Raw genomic sequence first — 10,582 nt, 5'->3', positions numbered from 1 at the left:
ATTCTCCTAGAATTGTTTGTACTTCTGTGGTGTTGATAGTTATTTCTTCTCTCTCATTTGTGATTGTATTCATTTGGGTCCTTTCTCTTTGCTACTTGACAAGTCCAGGTACAGGTTTATCAATTTTCTTTCTTTTGTCCCCCAAAGAACCAGATTCTGGCTCACTGATCTCTTCTACTTGTTCTTTTTGTTTGTTTCATTGTGGTGTGTACTTGCATGTATGGTTGTTTGTCTGTATATCATTTGTTTCTGCTGTAATCGTCATTATTTTCTTCCTTCTACTGGCTTTAGGGTTTGTTTGTTTTGTTTTGTTTTTCTAACTCCTTAAATGTAAAGCTAGTTTGTTTTGGGGATTTTCCTCACTTCTTAAGGTAGGACTTCGTTACTATATACTTCCTCTTAGGACAGCTTTTCCTGCATCCCAACGGTTTTGGATCATTGTGGATTTGTTTCCATTTGCATCCATGTGTTATTTTTACTTTTTCCCTTGATTTCATAGTTTACTTATTCATTCTCTAATGGCATGCCATTTAACCTCCATATATATTTGGTGTTTCCAGATTTATTTTTTGTCCTTGAGTTCAAGTTTCATCATGTTGTGGTCATAAAATATGCATGGTATGGTCACAATATTTTGGTACTTGCTGAGACCTGATTTGTGTCCCAGTATGTGATCTATCATGGAGAAGGTCCCATGTGCGCTTGAAAAGAAAGTGCATTCTGCTGCTTTTAGAATGAAATGTTCTGAATATATCTGTTAAGTCATTATGGTCCAGTATGAGAATCAAAGCCATTCTTTGGCAAAAGTTAACAAGACAGTAAACAAGCATTGGGGAGGATGTGGAGAAAGGGGAACCCTCTTAAACTGTCAAATGCAAGTTGGTGCAGTCACTTTGGAAAACAGTGTGGCGATCCCTTAAGAAATTAAATGTAGACCTACCTTATAATCCTACAATTGCACTACTGGATATTGACCCTAAATATAGAGATGTAGTGAAAAGAAGGTCCATCTGTACCCCAACATTCATAGAAGCAATGGCCACAGTTGTCAAACTGTGGAAAGAACCAAAATGTACTTCAATGGATGAATGAATAAAGACATGGCCCATATATTGTATGGAGTATTATGCTTCCATCAGAAAGGATGTATACCTGGAGGAAACCTGGAACAAACAGCTCAGAAGCCAGAAACAGAATCAGGGAAATAAATGATGCCATGAAATATTCCAATGTCAAAATTATTGGAATCACTAAAGGGGAGGAGAAAGAAAGAAGTCTAGAAGATATAGTGGAACAAGTTGCCTAAGAAAATTTTCGCAATCTCAGGAATGGAAACAGCATTCATGTACTAGAGGCAGAACGGTTCCCCCCCCCCCAAGATTTTAGATTCTCAAAAGTCCTCGTGACACCTGATAGTTAGAATTAAGAATTACAATAGTAGGCAGACCCTCTTGAAAGCAGCAAGGACAAAGAAGCTCCTTACATACAGAAGAAAGCCCATTAGAATAACGTCAGACCTGTCCACAAAGAACTGGAAAGCCAGGAAGGGCTGACAAAATATATTCAGAGTACAAAATGAGAAGAACATGCAGACAAGAATACATTATACAGCAAGACTGACATTCAAAATGGATGGAGAGATAACGATATTCCAAGACTGGCAAGGCTTAAAAGACGATGCAACCACCAAGCCGACACTGCAGGAAATATTAAGGGGGGTTCTATAAAAGAGAACAGAAATAGAGACAATCTCCAGACAGAAAGACTTCAAAGGTAACACTATGTCAATAAAAATGTATCTATCAATAATCACTCTCAATGTGAATGGCCTAAATGCGCCCATAAAATGACAAAGGGTTGCAGATTAGATAAAACGACAGGACCCATCCATATGTTGTCTACAAGAGATCCATTTTGAACCTAAATATACACCCAGACTGAAAGTGAAGGGATGGAGAAGCATCTTTCATGCCAATGGGCCTCAAAAGAAGGTCAGAGTAGTGATTCTCATATCAGAAAAATTAGATTATAAACTACAGACTGCAGTCAGAGATACGGAAGGACACTACATAATTCGTAAAGGGACTATCCACCAAGATGATCTAACAATTGTAAATATCTACGCCCCCAATATGGGAGCACCCAATTACATAAGAAAACTATTAATCAAGATAAAGAGTCATACTGATATGAATGCATTAATAGTAGCAAATCTTAACACACCTCTCTCAGACAGATCATTGAAGCAGAAAATCAATAAAGAAATAAGAGCATTGAATGAAACATTGGACCAGATGGACCTCATAGACATATACAGAACATTCCACACTAAAACAACAGAACACTCATTCTTCTCAAGTGCATGTGGAACCTTCTCCAGAAAAGACCACATACTGGGTCACAAAGCAGGACTCAGCAGATACCAAAAGATTGAAATTATCCCCTGCATATTCTCAGAACACAATGCTTTGAAACTGAAGCTCAATCACAAACAAAAGTTCGGAAGGAACTCAAACACCTGGAAGCTAAAGACCACCTTGCTTTAAAATGCTTGGATCAACCAGGAGATCAAAGAAGAACTTAAATAATTCATGGAAATCAATGAGAATGAAGACACTTCGGGCCAAAACCATTAGAATAACGTCAGACCTTTCCACAGAGACCTGGCAAGCCAGGAAAGGCTGGAAAAATATATTCAGAGTACTAAAGGAGAAGAACGTGCAACCAAGAATACTCTATCCAGCAAGACTGACATTTTAAACGGATGGAGAGATAAAGAGTTTCCAAGACTGGCAAGGCTTAAAAGACTATGCAACCACCAAGCCGACACTGCAGGAAATATTAAGGGGGGTCCTATAAAAGAGAAAAAAATCCCAAGAATATCATTGAACAGAAATATAGAAACAATCTACAGACAGAAAGACTTCAAAGGCAACAAGATGTCAATAAAAACCTATCTCTCAATAATCACTCTCAATGTGAATAGCCTAAATGCACCCATAAAATGACACAGGGTTGCAGATTGGATAAAACGACAGGACCCATCCATATGTTGTCTACAAGAGACCCATTTTGAACCTAAGGATACACCCAGACTGAAAGTGAAGGGATGGAGAAGCATCTTTCATGACAATGGGCCTCAAAAGAAGGCTGGGGTAGCGATTCTCATATCAGATAAATTAGATTTTAAACTAAAGACTGTATTCAGAGATACAGAAGGACACTACATAATTCTTAAAGGGACTATCCATCAAGACGATCTAACAATTGTGAATATCTATGCCCCCAATATGGGAGCACCCAATTACATAAGAAAACTATTAATCAAGATAAAGAGCCATATTGATATGAATACCATAATAGTAGGAGATCTTAATACGCCTCTCTCAGAAATAGACAGATCATCGAAGCAGAAAATTAATAAAGAAATAAGAACATTGAATGAAACATTGGACCAGATGGACCTCATCGACATATACAGAACATTCCACCCTAAAACAACAGAATACTCATTCTTTTTAAGTGCACATGGAACCTTCTCCAGAATAGACCACATACTGGGTCACAAAACAGGACTCAACTGATACCAAAAGACTGATATTATTCCCTGCATATTCTCCGATCACAGTGCTTTGAAACTTGAACTCATTCACAAGGAAAAGTTCAGAAGGAACTCAAACACCTGGAAGCTAAAGACCACCTTGCTTCAGAATGCTTGGATCAACCAGGAGATCAAAGATGTTTAAACAATTCATGGAAACCAACGAGAATGAAGACACTTCTGCCCAAAACCTGTGGGATACAGCAAAGGCGGTTCTAAGGGGGAAATACATAGCCATCCAAGCCTCCCTCAAAAAATTTGAAAAATCCAGAATAGACCAGCTGTCTGTACACCTTAAAGAACTGGAGAATCAGCAACAAATCAAACCAACTCCACATGCAAGAAGGGAAATAATCAAGATTAGAGCAGAGATCAATGAGGTAGAAACGAGAGATACAGTAGAACGTATCAATGAATCTAGAAGCTGGTTTTTTGAAAAAATCAATAAGATCGATAAACCATTGGCCACACTAATCCAAAAGAGAAGAGAGAAAGCCCAAATTAATAAAATTATGAATGAAAAGGGAGAGGTCACAACTAACACCAAGGAAATAGAAACAATCATCAGAAATTATTACCAACAGTTATATGCCAATAAGCTAAGCAACCTAGATGAAATGGATGCATTCCTGGAAAACTACAAACTCCCAAAATTGAACCAGGAAGAAACTGACAACCTGAATAGACCGATATCTAGTAACGAGATTGAAGCCTCCCAAAAAACAAGAGCCCAGGACCTTACGGATTCCCTGGCGAATTCTATCAAACTTTAAAAGAAGAAATAACACCAATTCTCCTGAAGCTGTTCCCAAAAATTGAAGCAGAAGGACAACTTCCAGACTCTTTTTATGAAGCCAGCATTACCCTAATCCCCAAACCAGGCAAGGACCCTACCAAAAAGGAGAATTTCAGACCAATATCACTGATGAATATGGATGGAAAGATTCTCAACAAGATCCTAGCAAACAGGATCCAGCAGCACATTAAAAAGATTATCCATCATGACCAGGTGGGATTCATCCCTGGGTTTCAAGGTTGGTTCAACATTCACAAATCAATCAATGTGATAGAACAAATCAATAAGAGAAGAGAGAAGAACCACATGGTCCTCTCAATTGATGGAGACACATCTTGAAAGAAGTTGCTGTGGCTGATATCGAAGACGTTACTGCCTATGTTCTCTTCTAGGATTCTGATGGATTTCTGTCTCACGTTGAGTTCTTTTATCCATTTCGAGTTTATATTTGTGTATGGTGTAAGAGAATGGTCGAGTTTCATTTTTCTACATATCGCTGTCCAGTTTTCCCAGAACAATTTATTGAAGAGACTGTCTTTTTTCCATTGTATATTTTTTCCTGTTTTGTCAAAGATTATTTGACCATAGAGTTGAGGGTCCATATCTGGGCTCTCCACTCTGTTCATGATGTGCTTTTTTATAAAAGGTTTTATTTATTTTTTTGACAGAAAGCGAAGTCACAAGTAGGCAGAGAGGCACGTCAAGAGAGAGGGCGAGGCAGGGCAGGCTTCCCACTGAGAAGAGAGCCCAATGCAGGACTCAATCCCAGGACTTTGAGATTATGACCTGAGCTGAAGGCAGAGGCTTAACCCACTGAGCCTCCCAGGCGCCCCTAGCGATGTGCTTTGATGCTCTTCTCACTTCCTTTTGTGTGTGTGCTAGATATATTTTCTGAAATTGGAAGGGGAGATGAACCATGAGAGACTGTGGACTCTGAAAAACAACCAGAGGGTTTTGAAGGGGCGGGGGGGGTGGGAGGTTGAGAAACCAGTTGGTGGGTAATAGGGAGGGCACATACAGCATGGAGCACTGGGTGTGATGCCAAAACAATGAACACTGTTATGCTGTAAATAAACAAAAAAAAAAATTAAAAAGGCATTAAAAAGATAAAATAGTTAAAAGAGGCTAAAATTGGAAAGAGGAAAATTTAAAAAACAGAATATGAAAATATAAAATACTTTGAAAGACTAAAGAATCATGGGGGGAAATCTATGAATTCTATGTGCTATATCCCTGTACCTCTGAAGTTTTGTAGTTCTCATTGATTGGTGAACTTAGTCTTGGCTGGATGTTCTTGTTGATCTTCTGGGGGAGGAGCCTGTTGTACTGATTCTCATATGTCTTAGCCGGAGGAAGAATTGCACTGCCCTTGCCAGGGTCCAGTCTAAGTGGCCTTGTTCAGGAAACAAATCTGCTTGGGTTTGCTGTCGGTGGCTTCTCTTCCCTGAACACTTTCCATACAGCTTTGGAGGAGGAGAATGAAGATGGTGGCCTCCCAATCTCCGGTCCAGAGGAGCTGAGAGCTCAGGGCCCCACTCCTCAGTGTGCCCTCAGAGAAAAGCAGTCAATCTCCCCTGTCTCTCTGGTCTCTGGCCACACTCTGTGCTCACCCAGCCTGTTACCAACATTACTGTCTCTGGTGCATAGCCCCATTTGGAGTCTCCAGACCCAGAAGATTCCTGCAGTGAGGTCCTGCACTGCTCCTCCCAGAGGAGGAAGGAGGGGATCTCCCCGGATATGCCACCTGTGTGCTCCCTGCTCAAATAGCAGTGGCCCAACTGTGCCTTGGATCATGGTTTAAGGTAATCCCGAGCTGAGAGCCCACTCCTCATCTCAATCTCTGCAGCAAGCTTCCTTGCTCCAAGACCTGTGAGTTCTGTCACACTCAGGAACCCCCAGTCTTTCTGTGACCCCACAGGTCCTGAGAACATACTGTCCCCTCCAGGGCTCCACCCCCCGCTTAGCCTCTGGACGGACATCCTTCAGTGGAGCAGACTTCTAAATGTTCCAATTTTGTGCTCTGCTGCTCTAATGCTTGCTGGGAGCCAGCCCTTCTCTCCGTGGTCTCTCTTCCCATATATTGCCTCGGATTCACTTCTCTGCACATCCTTCCTTCAAGAAAGTAGTCGATTTTCTGTTCCTAGAATTTCTGCTCTTCTTCTCTTCTATCTTGAGTTTGTAGGTGTTCAGAATGGTTTGATAACTATCTAGCTGAACTCCTAGGACCAAATGATATTTAAGTCTCCTACTCCTCTGCCATTTTGTTCCTCTGATTTTCTTTTTCAAGGTTGCTTTAGCTCTTCAGGGTCTTTGTGGCTCCATTCAAGTTTTATGGTTGTTTTCTCTAGCTCTGTGAAAAATGTTTTTATTTTAACAGTGATGCAATTAAATTTGTAGATTGCTCTGGATAGTACAATCATCTTAACAATATATGTTCTTCCAACCCAAGAGCAGGGAATGTCTTTCCAATTCCTTGTGTCATCTTCTATTTCATCAGAATGCAGGTCTCCTGCCTCTTTGGTTCAGTTTAATCTTAAGTATCTTATGGATTTTGGTGCAATTATAAGTGGGATGATTCCTTAATTTCTTTTTCTGGTTCTTAATTATTGCTGTATAGAAATACAAATGATTTCTGTACATTGACTTTGTATCCTGCAAATTTACTGAATTTGTTTATCAGATCTAGCAATTTTTGGGTGGAGTTTGTTGGGTTTTCTACATAGCATATCATGTTTACAAAGAGTGAACTTTTGACTTCTTCTTTGCTGATTTGGATCCCTTTTATTTATTTTTGTTGGCTGATTGGTGAGGCTAAAACTCTCAGTACTATGTTAAATAACAGTGGTGAGATTGGACATCCCTCTCTTCTTCCTGACCTTAGAGGAAAATCTCTTATCATTCCCCAATGAGGATGATACTAGTTGTGAATTTTCATATATAAACTTTAGGATGTTGAAGTAATTTCCATCTATGCCTACTTCGTTGAGGGTTTTTTTTTTAATTGATGCTGTACTTTGTCAAGTGCTTTTCTCTGCATCTGTTGAGAGAATCACATGGTTCTTCTTTCTTTTATTAATGTGGTGTATCGTGTTGATTGATTTGTGAATATTGAACCCATCTTGCAACCCAGGAATAAATCTTCCTTGATTGTCATCAACAATTCTTCTAACGTACTGTTGGTTCCTATCAACTAGTACCTTGTTGAGAATTTTTGGATCCTTATTCACCAGGGATATTGGACTGTGGTTCTCTTTTTCAGTGGGGTTTTTGTCTGGTTTTGGAATCAGGGTAATGATGGACTCTTAGAATATTTTTGGAAGTTTTCCTTACATTTCTATTTTTTTGGAAATGATTTGAGGAGAATAGGTATTAACTCTCCATCATGTATGTATGTATGTATGTATGTATGTGTGCATTTTGGTCATCTGGCTTTTATCTCTGGGTAGTCATGATACTTCTCATTACATCTCACAATTTTCCTGGGAAGGGAAAGAATAGTAGAGAAGGTGGACATCTTGTCCCCCACCTGAGGGGCATGGAAAGTAGTAAGAATATCCAACTGTGAGGAACAACGAGTGGCAAGGCAACAAGGCACCTTGTGCCTGGGTTTGGATTATGGCCAACAGCCCTTTTGGCCTGAGTTCACCTCATCAACATGAGGTCTCTATGGAATGAGCAAGAATATGATCAGTAAGCCCATCAGCCCCACTCACGGGGCAAGTGATAAGAAGGGTGTGCTCTTCCTTCCCAAGGAACTCAGACTGAATTAGGGCTGGACAAGCCCACAGAAACTAGTGTGAGAGAAAGTAAAGTTGTGACACCCGTCTTTCATGTTGTAGAAGGAGACCTCACCAGCATCATAGTCTGAAGAAATCCTCAGCAGCTGGAGAAGAGTCCTCTGGGGGAGGGCAGTCACTGGGGAAGTAAGAGCCCAGTGTTCTTTCCCACACCACAAGGACACTGCCCCGAATCCATTCCAGGTGGCCAAAATTACTCTACCTTTTTCTGCACACTGAGTTCTGGAGGTGTGATCAGGAGTTCAGGGATTCTGATTCCTTCCTGTCTATTCAATATGTCCCTGATGTCCTGTAGGAGCTCCCTGGTAGGCTGCTGCTGCTTCATTTCCAGCTGGGTGATCAGGCTACTCAGGTGGGAGATGTTGCAGATCTGGTGTTGGCCCACTGAAGCTGTTGTAGATAGCCAAATCTAGGTCCTCAAGATGGGCCAGGAGGTGACACTTCAAGGATTGAGAGAGCTGTTCAAAATTCCAGACCATCTCCCTCTCCATCTCGTTCTGGCTCAAGAGTTCAACTCATGTCTGCTCCCTCTGGGCCCAGTGCCTCTTCTTTAAGTCTTCCGTCTTTCCAGGTGGTCCAGCTGGTTCTTGATTTGCTCCGTGAGGCCCTCCACCACTTCCTCGAACTGCAGCACGCTTGGCCAGTGCGCTTGCAGAAACAGCTGCACGCCAAGCTGATGGGCATCTGGTCCACCTCGTGGTACACCTTCATGGGTTCATGGTGCTTCTCCCCAACACCCATCTGATTCTCAGGCCCCAATGACTACTAAGTGCACATCTGCTTCACCAGCTGTGTCAAGTTGGCTGGGTGCCAGTTGGGTCTCAATTGCCTCTGCAAGAACGTCTCCTGGCACTGTGGGTACATGTTGGTTTCTGGTGAGGCATGAGCAACAGAGGTTGTGGCCACAGTTGGGCATCATGGGGTGGCAAAATACTGTAGACACATGGGGCAGGTAGTCTCCTGTTGCAAGCAGTAGGGCATGCTCCAGGAGGCCACGGTGTGTGCCTGTAGGGACAGACTCACATGGGACCTGACGCCCAGCTGTGTCTGGAGTCCAACTCTGCAACAAACTCTCCCAATTGCCACTCCCTGGCAGCACAGGAAGGCAGACAGTAGAGGGCTGCACCTCTGCCCAGATGGCAAACACATGCACTGGACCCCACTGTTGCTGGCCATTCCTTTGCAGGGTGCCTCAGTGAGTGAGCATGATATACCACCTCCCAGTGGAGTCCTGTGGCAGCATGAGGGGGGCCCCCAAAGTGGGCTGCTTGCTGGAGTGAGGCAGCCATTGCTCAGATCCCCTTAACTCTTCTTGAAATGTACGGTAGAATTCAGCTGTGCTCATCTGGCCCTGGACTTTGGTTTGTTGCTTGATGTTTTTTTTTTTTTTTTTTTTTTTTTTTTTTTTTTTTTTTTTTTTTTTTTTTTTTTTTGTCAGAGAGAGAGCAAGAGCGAGCACAGGCAGACAGAGTGGCAGGCAGAGACAGAGAGAGAAGCAGGCTCCCTGCCGAGTACGGAGCCCGATGTGGGACTCGATCCCAGGACGCTGGGATCATGACCTGAGCCGAAGGCAGCCGCTTAACCAACTGAGCCACCCAGGCGTCCCTGTTGCTTGATGTTTGATTACTGTTTTAATTATTATTACTATTGTTGTTGTTGGTTATGGATCAGGTTTTCTTCTTGTTTCAGCATTGGTAGTTTAGAAGTTTCTAGGAAAGTATCAATTTCTTGAGACTGCTTCAATATCTTTCCATATAGTTTTTAAAAATATTCTCTTATAATTGTACTTCTGTGGTGTTGGTTATGATTTCTCCTTTCTCATTCTTGATTATATTTATTTTCTTTTTTTTTTCCTTTCTGATAAGTCTGGCTAGTGGTTTATTAATTTTTTTAATATTTTTCAAAAACCCATCTCCTGGTTTCATTGATCTCTTCTTTTTATTTTAAATTTAAATCCAACAAGCCAACATAGAGTATACCATTAGTTTTTCATGTAGAGTTCAACAATTCATCAGTTGTGTATAACACCGAGTGTTCATCACATCACATTCCCTCTTTACTGTACATCACTCAATGACCCTATTACTACACCCTCCTCCCCTCCAGCAATTCTGTTTGTTTCCTGTAGTTAAGAGTGTCTCATGGCTTTTCACCCCTTTGATGACTTCAAATCAGTTTTTCCTCCCTTCTCCTATAATTTTCTGCCCTGTTCCTCATATTCCACAAATGAGTGAAACCATATGATAATTGTTTTTTTCTGATTGACTTATTTCACTCAGCTGAACCCGCCGGTTCTATCCACATCAATGTAAATTGTAAGTATTCATCTTTTCTAATGGCTGTGTAATATTCTGTTGTGTGTATGTATGTACATGTCTGTATATATAT

At 41.3% G+C, this 10,582-nt stretch overlaps 1 pseudogene; it reads right to left on the bottom strand.

Annotated features, from left to right (window-relative positions):
• Positions 1-8,387: 8,387 nt before the first annotated feature.
• Positions 8,388-9,370, bottom strand: LOC123934650 (annotated as a pseudogene).
• Between the last annotated feature and the right edge of the window lie 1,212 nt (positions 9,371-10,582).

Source organism: Meles meles, chromosome X, assembly GCF_922984935.1.
Source record: "Meles meles chromosome X, mMelMel3.1 paternal haplotype, whole genome shotgun sequence".
Taxonomy (NCBI): domain Eukaryota; kingdom Metazoa; phylum Chordata; class Mammalia; order Carnivora; family Mustelidae; genus Meles; species Meles meles.
Note: the sequence above shows the minus strand (reverse complement) of the source record. Positions and strands in the feature narration are given on the sequence as shown.